Raw genomic sequence first — 12,227 nt, forward strand, 5'->3', positions numbered from 1 at the left:
AAAAAAAGCTAGAAGGGACTTCTGTATAAAGATGGTGACTGGAACTTATGTACTTTCACTCTTTCCACCAAATAATAGCAAAGTGTGTTTTTGTTGTTCTTGCTGTTGTTTTAAAAGGCACATAACTATGAGAGCAGAAACATGGGAGAGGATCATTAGAAGCAAAATCATAATACAAGCTGTAAAGGATGGAGCCGACTAAGATGACTGCGTATTAAACTGGCAGCAGGAAAAACCAAGAACCAAATCCCTGCTCAAAGGGCTAATAAATTAATGGCCCCAGTTACTTCTGAAAGCGAAGATGAAGAGAGTTTGGCTAAAATAAGGACTGACTGAAAATCTGTTTGAAAGCATTCAGCTATACAGATATCCTTCTGCTCTCTCTCTCTGGGGAAGAGAAAACAGTGTCTATAGACTTGGCGATACTAGACATGGTTGAGGGATGGGAAAACATATCAAAACCTGGGAGGGGTGTGTTAAGGATATGTGCACAGGGTGGAAGTTGAGACCATTGTCTATTTACTCATTTAGGTCCAAGACAGCCTGTACCCAGACCTTCAGACTTCAAGGGGCGATTGGTGGGATCTTCTTTGGATAATTTGACCAGTCTGAAAGGAAAGACCTAAAGATTCTGTCCCTGAAAATTTCCCAGCTAGATCATCCAACCATGGAGAAAATCATTGGGTTTAAGTTTCCCACATGCTCTCAGAGGCTTAAATAATCATTTTAGCCTTCCACTCTTAAATATGACTAGATAACTAGGATTATAATGCAAAAGATAAAAAACAAAACAAATGAACCTGAAAAAGAATTGGTAGGAGCAGGAAGTATATGATTTGAAGTAAACCTTCAAAAGGCAAGAAAAGATATTGCAACATGAAACAAGAACAGACTAACCTTCCACTGGGCAGAAATCCTCCCAGTGGGCAGAACTTCGAGCAGTGCACCTGGTTGTTCATTTTGCTTGGAAAGAGAACTGGCCAGAGGTGCATTTGTATACTGACTCATGGGCTGTTGCTAATGGTTTGGCTGGATGGTGAGGGGCTTGGAAAGACCATAAATGGAAAATTGGTGACAAAGGGGTCTGGGGAGGAAGTATGTGGATAGACTTTTCTGATTGGGCTAAAAACATGAACATATTTGTGTCTCATGTGAATGCGCACCAGAGGGTGACTTCGGCAGAGGAAGGTTTTAATAATCAAGTGGATAAGATGACCCTTTCTGTGGATACCAGTCAGCTTCTTTCCCCAGCAACTCCTGTCATTGCCCAATGGGTTCATGAACAAAGTGGTCATGGTGGTAGGGATGGAGGTTATGCATGGGCTCAGCAACACAGACTTCCATTTACCAAAGCTGACTCAGCTATAGGCACTGCTGAGTGCCCAATCTGCCAGCAGCAGAGACCCACACTCAGGCCCCGATATGGCACCATTCCCTGAGGTGACCAGCCAGCTACATGGTGGCAGGTTGATTACATTGGACCACTTCCTTCCTGGAAGGGGCAGCGATTTGTTCTAGCTGGCATAGACACATGCTCTGGATGTGGGTTTGCTTTCCCTGCACAAATGCTTCTGCCAAAACTACCATCTGTGGGCTTACAGAATGCCTTATCCATCGTCATGGTATTCCACATAGCATTGCTTCTGATCAAGTAACACACTTCACAGCAAATGAAGTGCAGGAATGGGCACATGCTCATGGAATTCTCTGGTCTTACCATGTTCCCCATCATCTAGATGCAGCTGGATTGATAGAACAGTGGAAATGCCTTTTGAAAACTCAATTACAGTGCCAACTAGGTGGCAATACCTTGAAAAGCTAGGGTAATGTTCTCCAGGAAGCTATATATATTCTGAATCAGCATCTGCTATATAGTGCTGTTTCTCCCATGGCCAGGATCCATGGGTCCAGGAACCAAGGGGTGGAAATGGGAGTGGTACCATTCACTATTACCCCTAGTGATCCACTAGGAAAATTTTTGCTTCCTGTCCCTGTGACCCTGAGCTCTGTTGGTCTACAGGTTTTAGTTCCAAAAGGGGGAGTGCTTCCACCAGGAGAAACAACAATGATTCCATTGAACTGGAATGTAAGACTGCCACCTGGTCACTTTGGGCTACTTATGCCTCTGGATCAACAAGCCAAGAAGGAGATTACATTATTGTCTAGGGTGATTGACCCTGACTATCAGGGGGAAATAGAACTGCAATTACACAATGGAGGTAAAGAAGAGTTTTCTTGGAATATAGGAGATCCCATAGGGCTTCTTTTGGTACTACCATGCCCTGTGATTAAAATCGATGGAAAACTGCAACAGCCCAATCCAGGCAAGACTACCAATGAGTCTGAAACTTCAGGAATGACGACTTGGGTCACTGCACCAGGCAAAGAACCACGGCCAGCTGAAGTGCTCGCTGAGGGTAAAGGGAACATGGAATGGGTAGTGGAAGAAGGTAGTGATAAATATGAACTATGACCACGTGATCAGTTACAGAAATGAGGAATGTAATGCTGTTTTGTTCCTGTTATACTATTTAAGTTGCAAGATATCACGTTTAAGAATGAATATTACCCAAGGACTTGCACCCTATTCTGTAAAGTGTTAATGTGTTTCCAGTTATATGCAGGACAGTTGAGTATTGTTAGATAAAAGAAAAAATGTGTGTTTTAATGCTTTTTATTTAGAAATTAGTATGGTTTAAGGTGATATGCCTTGATAAGCCAAGTAACAAGGGGTGGATTGTCATGGTCAGGTTCATGTGCCATGTTTGTCTGGTTGGGCAAGTGCTGGCCTGTCTGTTGCAATGAGGACATTGCATAGAATTAAATCATGATTACATCAGCTGCATCCACAGCTGATTCCATTTGTCATCAGCCAAGGGGAGTGTCTTCTGCAATGAGTTATGCTCAATCTAATCACTGGAAGCCTTTTAAGGAGGTTTCAGAAGAGACGGGTTCTTGTCCTGCTTCAGCTGGTGAGCCTCTCCTGTGGAGCTCATTCAGACCTTCCATCGGAATCGTCAGCTTCACAACCTACCCTGCGGATTTTGGACTCTGTGTTCCCATGGTCACGTCAGATACTTTTATAAATTTTATATTTGTGAGTGTTCTCCGTTGATTCTGTTTCTCTAGAGAAACCTGACTAATACAGCTTGGTACGAGGAGTGGGGTGCTGCTGCAGTTTGCAAAAACCAAACATGTTGAAATGGCTTTTTAAATGGATAAGGGGGAGATTTTGGAGGAGCTGTGAGGAGCTTGATGCCTGGAATGCTTTGAAGAAGCATCCTGGTAGAACTGTGGACTCTAAAGATACCTCTGACCAGGCTCTAGACAGAAATGAAGCATGTGTCATTACAGACTGGAAGGAAGGCAGTCCTTGTTTTAAAATGGCAGATAATCTGGCAAAGTTGGCTAGTGATTTTGGCTGGAAAGCAGATTTTAAAAGTCATGAACTTGGATATTTAGTGGAAGAGATCTCCAAATTAAATGTGGAAAGTGCTGCCTGGTTTCTCCTCGCAGCTTATAGTGAAATGCGACACGAAAGAGATAAGATAAGAGCTGAACTCTTGGGTACAAAGAAACCAGAAGTTGATGTTCTGGAGAATTCTGGGCTTCCTGGAAGGGAGACCCCAGAGAATAGTGCCCCACGTGAGAATTTGGCCAAATGTGGAACGAGTCAGCCATTTCAGAGAAAGCCAGGATCGGACATGGAATTATCCAGGAAGGATTTGTGGAAATTCCTTATGTCTGATGGGCATGACCCAAGGCTACTGCATAGAAAGCCAACGAGAGTGCTGTGGGACCTGTACAAACACAGCCACTGCCAGTCTGAACTAGGGGGGTTCAGAGAAGGGACACATTGGAGGAAAAATAACTTCAGAGGCAAAACCATGGAGGCTGAGGTCTGAAGTCAAGAAGCCTCAGGCGAGGAGAGCAGACCCACCCAAGCCCATGGACAGGGTGAGTTTGCCCCAAAGGCAGAGGATGGGCCTTCCATCTCATTGCAGCAGAAGAGTCATGCAGTCTCAGACCTTGGAAAGGGTGAAACACATTCCCTGGGGTTTGGGGAGAGCCTGGCTGTCACCACATGGAGGGATTGAGCAGAGAGCCCGGGTGCAGCCCCGATGCTTGGAGAGGGTGGAGCCAAGAAAAAGGTGGTCTCCCCCAGTGTCCCCCAAGGTTGCATTTGGAGAGAGGCAGGCCTCTGTGCAGGCCTTTGTAAAGAGTGGGACTGCCACTTTCTAAAGCCCCAAAGATAAATGACTCTCAAATTTTGAAATCTTATGGACTTTGCCCTGCAGGTTTTCTAAACTGCTTGGGGTACAGTGACCCCTGTGTTCCTTCCTCCCTATGGAAATGCATATATGTATCCCATAACTGTTCTTTGTATGTTGGCAGCAAATAACTTGTTATAAGTTTTCAAAGGTCCAGAGCCAGAGGATAATTTTGCCTTAGAACAGACTATGCCTGTAACTAACTTTGATAGGAGTTTGTACATTTCTAACCTTTGTTGCTACTGAAATGGTTTAAGGACTTGTGATATTGTTATGAAATTAATATATTTTGTATATGGGGAAAACATGTCTTTTTTAGGGTCCAGAGGGTGGAATGTACTGGTTTGAAAGGATGTATGTCCCCTAGAAAAGTCATGTTTTAATCTAAATCCCATTTTGTAAAGGCAGAATAATCCCTATTCAATACTATATGTTTGAATCTGTAATTAAATCTTCTCCCTGGAGATGCAACCCAATCAAGAGTGGTTCTTAAGATGGATTAGGTGATGACATGTCTCCACCCATTTGGGTGGGTCTTGATTAGTTTCTGAAGTTCTATAAAAGAGGAAACATTTTAGAGAATGAGAGATTCAGAAAGCAGAGCAGAACGACATAGCCACGAGAAGCAGAGTCCACCAGCCAGTGACCTTTGGAGATAAAAAGGAAAATGCCTCCTGGGGAGCTTCATGAAACAGGAAGCCAGGAGAAGAAGGTAGCAGATGATGCCATGTTAACCATCTGCCCTTCCAGATGAGAGAGGAACCCTGACTGTGTTCGCCATGTGCCTTCTCACTTGAGAGAGAAACTCTGAACTTCATCGGCCTTCTTGAACCAAGGTATCTTTCCCTGGATGCCTTAGATTGGACACTGCTATAGACTTGTTTTAATTGGGACATTTTCTTGGCCTCAGAACTCTAAATTAGAAACTCATTAAATTCCCTTTTTGAAAGCCATTCCATTTCTCGTATATAGCGTTCTGGCGGCTAGCAAACTAGAACAATCATTGTGTATAAGTTTCCCACATGCTCTCAGAGCTTTAAATAAGCATTTTAGCCTTCCACTCTTAAATATGACCAGATAATTAGGATTATAATGCAAAAGATAAAAAACAAAACAAATGAACATTAAAAAAAATTGGTAGAAGCAGGAAGTATAAAATTAGAAGTAAACCTCCAAGAGGTAAGAAAAGATATTGCAACATGAAACAGGAGCAGTCTAATATTCTAAGAAATATTCTGAGAATTAAAAAAAAATGAGCTCTAAGAATTAAAAATATAGCAAAACTTAAGACTTCAACTGGAAAATGAAATTGAGAAAATTTCCTGAAAAAAAGGTGTGTGTTTTGGGGGGGAGGGGGGAGTTGGTGTAGAGAAGAGAAACAAAATAGTTCAAGAAAATTTCCATAATTGAAAGACATGAGTTGGTAAATTGGAAGGGCCTTTTAAGCACCCAGGACAATGAATGAAAAAGATCTTGCCAAGGCACGTCCATATGAACGTTCAGAAGACAGGAGAAAAAGAGAAGAGATTACAAGCTTCCAGTGAGAGAGAGTTCCAGTGAGAGGGAGAGGGAGAGAGAGAATATTAAAGAAGAAATAAAGATGCAAAAACAAAATTAAAAAAGGAAAAAAAGAAAAACACACAAAGAATAGGAATCACACTGATTTCAGAGTTCCCAAAAATACTGGCAGCCAGAAAGTAATGGAACAAGACCATCAAAATTTGAAAGAAAATTAATTCCAGCCTAGAATTCTAAAGTCAGTTTATCAGTCAATTACAGAATAAAGGCATTTTAAATCATGCAAGCACTCAAAAAAACTGTTGCCTCTGTGCCTGCTCTCAGTAGACTCTGAAAGATGTGATCCATCAAAACAAGAAGGTAATAAGACCTCAACACAGGAGGAAGGGAAAGGAAATTCCTACAATGATGATATAGGAGGATCCTAAGGATGAGACTTTTGGTCTGCAATTAATAGTTATTTTCCCTAGTAGAAACTTGAAGTCTACAAGTATCTTTTGCTCACTGAATTAAGAAAAACAAAACAAAACCTTAGCCACTCAGAGTTTTCAATTTTTTGTGTGTGCAAAATAATCATTCAAGTGCTTATTAAAAATGTAGATTCTATTGACCCCATTCCAAGAGATTCTGGAGGTCTGGGATGGGCCCCTGGAAGCTGCATTTTGACCAGTTACCTAAAGTGATCCAGTGCAGGGACTTCTGCAAAACACTAGCCAAACAATAGCACCAATGCTGTATGTAGCCGTAAGCTCAGTTGTAGATTTATGGTGCTCCAAGATGTACTCTTTTTGAATTGAGATATAATTCACATTCCATAAAATTCACCATTTTAAAGGATAGAGTTCAGTGGTTTTTAGTGCAACCAGAATTATGCAATAATCACCACCATCTAATTCTAGATGAAAATTCTAATTTTCATCTTCTCAAAAGAAAACCCTGAATCCATTAACAATCAATCTCCCCTTATTTCCCTCCCCAAAGTCCCCAACAATAACTAATTTTCTGTGTCTATGGATTTACCTATTCTAGAAATTTCATATAGATTTCATAGGCTTCTTTTACCTAACACAATCCTGTCAAGGTTCATCCATGTTGTTGCATGTATTAGTACTTCATTCTTTTTTATGGATGAATAATATTCCATTGTATGGATATGCCACATTTCATTTATCCATTCATCTGTTGATAGACATTTGGGTTGTGGCGATCCAGGGCCCAGGATTCCCCTCCATAGTGAGAAAGGTCATTGCACGTAGCTGCCTACATGACCAGGACAGACATTGAAAATCATCAGCCCTCCTCAAGGGGGAAAGAATGTACAAATGGTATCATAAATAAGATAAGACATTGAAACTCCCCTCACTTATCACTGCTAGTAACAAACCTCCAAACCCCTGTGTCACGAGACCCTGCTGAAACTCTGTAGTTACATCCTATGAAATTTCTTTGTCTTGAGCCCTTATAAGCCACCCCCTGGCACTCCCCACCCTTTTCCGGGCACTAACCTTCATTTCCATGGCCAGCCGCCATCATGGAAGATCTTCTCCTGTTTGTAAGTCCTAATAAAATTATGTCTAACTCCCTGCCTGATGTGTCCTCTGTTCTTCAGGCTGTCCTGACCCAAACCCTCCAAGAGCTGGGTTGGAACAGGGTTGTTCTCAGTTTTGGACTATAGTAAATAATCCTGTCATGAACACTCAAGTGCAAGTATTTGTATGAACATGTTTTCAGTTACCTTGGGTATATACTAAGAATGGATTTATTGAGATATATGGCAACTCTATGTTTGTTTTCCATAGCAGCTGCATCATTATATATTCCCCCTAGCAAAGTATAAGGGTTCCAACTTTTTCACTTTTTCTCTCCTCTTCCTTCTCTTCTTCTTCATCTTCTTCTTCTTTCTCCTCCTCCTCCCCTCCTCCTCCTCTTCCTTCTCTTTATTCTTCTTTGTTATTATAGCCACCATAGCAGATATGATGTGTTATCTCATCATGGCTTCAATTTGTATTTCCCTAATGAGTTGCCAGAATTTATTCTTCCATATTCAATCCCCGTTTTCCCTCTTCCATTTTTTGTCTGTCCTATATATACTTTGTTAGATCATAAAGCTAATTGTATTGGTTTGTAAGCTGCTGGAATGCAATATACCAGAACTGGAATGGCTTTTACAAAGGGGAATTTAATAAGTTACAAGTTTACAGTTCTAAGCCTATAAAAATGTCCAAACTAAGGCATCCAAGTAAAGATATCTTAATTCAAGGAAGGCCAATGGGTCAGGAACACCTCTTGTCAGCTGGGTAGTCACCTACGATACTAAATCAGGATTAGAAGAAATGACTTCCCCCACAAGAGTGAATCAAGATTAAAGCATGGCTTTTCTGGGGCACATAACACTTTCAGACCAGCTCACTGAAACATGCTACAAACTCTCCTAATGCTCTTTATTCCCAATATCACAAGTAACTATGTATAGACTGCTCAGTCTTTATATCAAAGTCTCTCTCTAGTATGAAGCTTCTTCTTTACTAGATTATTTAGGAAGAGCTCATGAGAACAATTGTTCCTGAGTTTGTTCATGATAATTATAGTTCATGTATTACCTTTATGTCTGAAGATTAGTTTTGATAGATTTAAAATCCATGACCCACATTTTCTTAATTTGAGTATCTTAAATATGTTATGCTGCTACTCCATTTTCTTATGACATAAAGCATTGCTTTAAAAAGCCCAATGATGAATGGGCCGCAGTAGCTCAGCAGGCAGAGTTCTCACCTATCATGCCAGAGACCTGCATTCAATTCCCGGTGACTGCCCAAGCAGAAAAAAAAAGTCCAATGATAACTAATTTTCTTCCCCATATAAGTGATACGCTCCTTTTGGCTAAAGTTTCTGTGATGGTTTGAAGCTGTATGCACCCCAGAAAAACGTGTTCTGAAGATTAATCCATTCCGTTGGGTGTAAACCCTCTGAAAGTAGGATCTCTTGATAAGGCTACTCTAGTTAAGGTGTGACTCACCAAATTCAGGATGTGACAGTCCTATTACTAGAGTCCTTTATAAACAGAATGAAGAGAGAGAGAGAGAAAGCCATGGAAGCAAGAAGGTGCAATCAGCAAAATGCAGAAAAGAAGGGAGAGACTAGCAGATAACATCGTGTACCTTGCCATGTGGAGAGGAGCCAAGGATCACCAGTAGCCAGTCTTCAGGAAGAAAGTATTACCTTGATTTGGACATTTTGTCAGCCTCAAAGCTATAAGCTAATAAATTCCCATTGTTCAAGCCAAACCATTTCATGGTATTTGCTTTAAGCAGCCTAGGAAACTCAAACAGTTTCCCGAAGAAGTTTTCTTTTTCTTAAAGACTAATTTAATTTTCTTAAATCTTATTACAGTTTACTAAATTTGTCTTGGTGTTGGTCAAGACTAGCAATTTTATTAAAATATGTTTGGGTGGTGATTATTCTGGGTTGATAGTCTCAGGTATGCATTATCCTGTTTCAAATAATTTTTTTCAATTTCAGGATACATCATTTGAAGTAGAATTTTTAAATAGTTTAAATGTCCAGTTTGCCAGTCACCACCCTCTCTGCTTCCTTTGTTTATGAACCTGTCTCAACCCTGAAGCTTTTGAGTTTATAACTCCCAGTCTAGAGTTCTAGCTGCTATATGTATGTGATTTAAAGCTTAAGAACTGTGAATCTGAAACTCAAATTCTAAATGAATACTTTTAGTTTACTGTAATTTTAATTCCTCAATCAACTTTCCCTAATAGATTTATGTATCTATTATATATAAAAGTTAAGCTGTACCTAGAAAACAAGACTTGGTTTGTCTATGTCAGATAATAAATCAATAATATTGCTACACACATTGATATATCTCACAGACATAAGATGAATAAAAGAATCCAGATGCAAAAAAGACCACATACTTTATGATTCCATTTATATTAAGTTTGAGAACATGCAAAACTATCTATAGTCAAAATGATGGTTATTTCTTGGGAGGGGATGGTGGTGGTGATTGGCTGGGAAAGGTATTGGAAATGTTCAATATTTTGATCCAGATGGTTGTGATATTGTGGGAATTATAAATAAACTCATTTAGCTGTGTACTTAAGATTGATTAATTTTATTGTATGCATTTTGGATTTCAATAAATTTTTAAAAATTAGTATCACTTTATAGTTATGCTACAAATGTATTCTCTGCCTCTCTGTCTCTTTGTCTCTCTGTCCCTGTGTGTATATATACATATATACATAGGGGGTGGTACAGCGTGACAGTACTCTCTACCTAGCACCACCATCACCACCAAGAACTTGAAAATAAGGTTTGTCTCAGTGGATTAAACCACAACTCTATACCCAGATTGGAACACAGACATGCAAAGTCACGTTAGTCAGGCCTAAAGGACAAGACCCTGTTGGAAGTTAATGACACAGCAAAAAGAAAAACATGCTCATTATGGAAAGATGAGTCATTGAGTCTGAAGAGGGCAGGGCCCTCAAAGCTCTATCAAGGGAAGGGGAGGCCCTGGATTGAGTCCAACCTGTCGTGTCCCACAGGGAGCAGCCACATTTTTGTTGAGAAGATGCCTATAACAAGCAATTTTACCCACATACGAATGCACATTTAAACCACATAATTCCCTCCCTTTACTCAGACCCCTAGTTCACTCGGTATTTACTGATTGAGATTTTGGCCTCCTGTGCCATTTCCTTACAAGGAGAGATTCTGCAAACTGACGGCTGCAAGAGTCCATTTCCCTGGGTAGTTTTGTTTCTCATTGTAAGTTAACAAATTAGCATCTGGTTTACATAAATCAGGCTCTTGTGAATTAAGTCAGCACAGTTTCCTTGCCTGGGAATATTTCTGATACTTTGGCAAGGCCAGGTGACTGGGTCTGCAGAATCGGGGGCCAAACCAGGACCCTGGTGACTTACCCAAGGCTGGCCCTATAAATGGGCCCCTTGGTGGCCGACCAGGTGGCCTTCCTGGTAGCCTCCCACTGCACCACCGTGCAGCCTAAAGGTTCCCTGGGGGTGGCAGCACTAATGTTCTCCCACCTCGATGGAGAAGGAATGTGGGCTGCACAAGTCTGAAGGCGCAGGCCGACAGGAGCAGGTGGCTTTGACTCTCCAGGCAGTGTGTTAGGCAGAGCTGCTCTGTGCTGATGGCCGGCCTCTGGGGGTGGCGCCAGTGAGTTAGCATTTTCAGAAATAATCATAAATATTCATCTTCAAAGCCAAATACCGGATTTCAAGACAGATTTATTGCAACTTGGAAATCAGGACTAAAATTCTCCAAAAACTCTCCTGATCAAAAATCCTTTATCCTTTCTCAATAAATAATAATTATTTAATGGGATTTTTACAACAATGTACCAACTTCTAACAAACGGAGAGAGAGGGGTTTGTGTTTTTCTGTTTCCCTCAGCAACAACTTCTGGATTAAAAGTTGAACCTGGGGGAAAAGCCCAGCCCTGATGAAATGGGCCGTTTTCTATGTTCTGGATGGTTTACTCTCATGGCCAAATGATAGTTTTTACACTTGTTACCAAGTTTCACATTATTCTAAAACAATTTTCCTAATGACTGCAACTGAACCATGCTTATAAAATAAGTATTCAGAAATTTCCTAGAGTACGTCTTTTAAAATGACAGCGATGATGGGGGTTATTTGTCACGGTGTTCCAATGAGTTCCAGGCATACACTTCAAGTATTGGGTGTTTGCTGGTGTATCTGCTCTCCAAAGTGCAGGGGGAGGGAATGTGAGGCCGCAGGACAACTGAAAGGACAAGCTTCCTTGATGGCCAGTGGTCAAGTTGCATTCCTGGGGGCAGTTCTCCTACCCACTGCAGCCTCCTTCAGAACCTCAGTTCTCTGTGGGGCAGCAGGAGGAGCAAAGCAGATCTAAAAGCTCCAAGTGAAAATTCATTGATAATAAAGGGAAGCTAAGGCCGCGGCTAAAGGACGCTGCTAAGAGTGGGGGGCAATGTGCAGACATGGGGGTGGGCCAGCAGCAATGCTCCCAGGGGCTGAGGATGTGGCAAAGTTGGCTGTGGTGGGAAAAGGGGGAAGGAACATCCCGCTTCCGCCCCGCCCCGCTAGCGGCCTGCACGTTGCGGAGGCATGACAAACCTCAGCTGTGGCTGCAGCAGCTGGGACTTCAGCGCGGTGAGCAGTTGAGTCCAGCTCGTTCTACACCTGACCGCCCACCTCGGGGCGTGCCTGGAAATTCAGTGGGAATGCAGGTCGCATGTTTGCTTCTGCTGTCAGCTGCCCTTATTTACGGTGGGCGGGGCCTCTTTAGTCCTGACTCTCCTTGGCCCATCAGTACAATTGGAGAGCTTCAGTTCCACCTGGATGTGTGAATTGCACAAGCCTTCTCTTCCCTTAGCACCAGATGAGCCACTCATGATGAGCATGGACTCGGAG

Source organism: Tamandua tetradactyla, chromosome 13 (assembly GCF_023851605.1).
Source record: "Tamandua tetradactyla isolate mTamTet1 chromosome 13, mTamTet1.pri, whole genome shotgun sequence".
NCBI classification, from domain to species: Eukaryota; Metazoa; Chordata; class Mammalia; order Pilosa; family Myrmecophagidae; genus Tamandua; species Tamandua tetradactyla.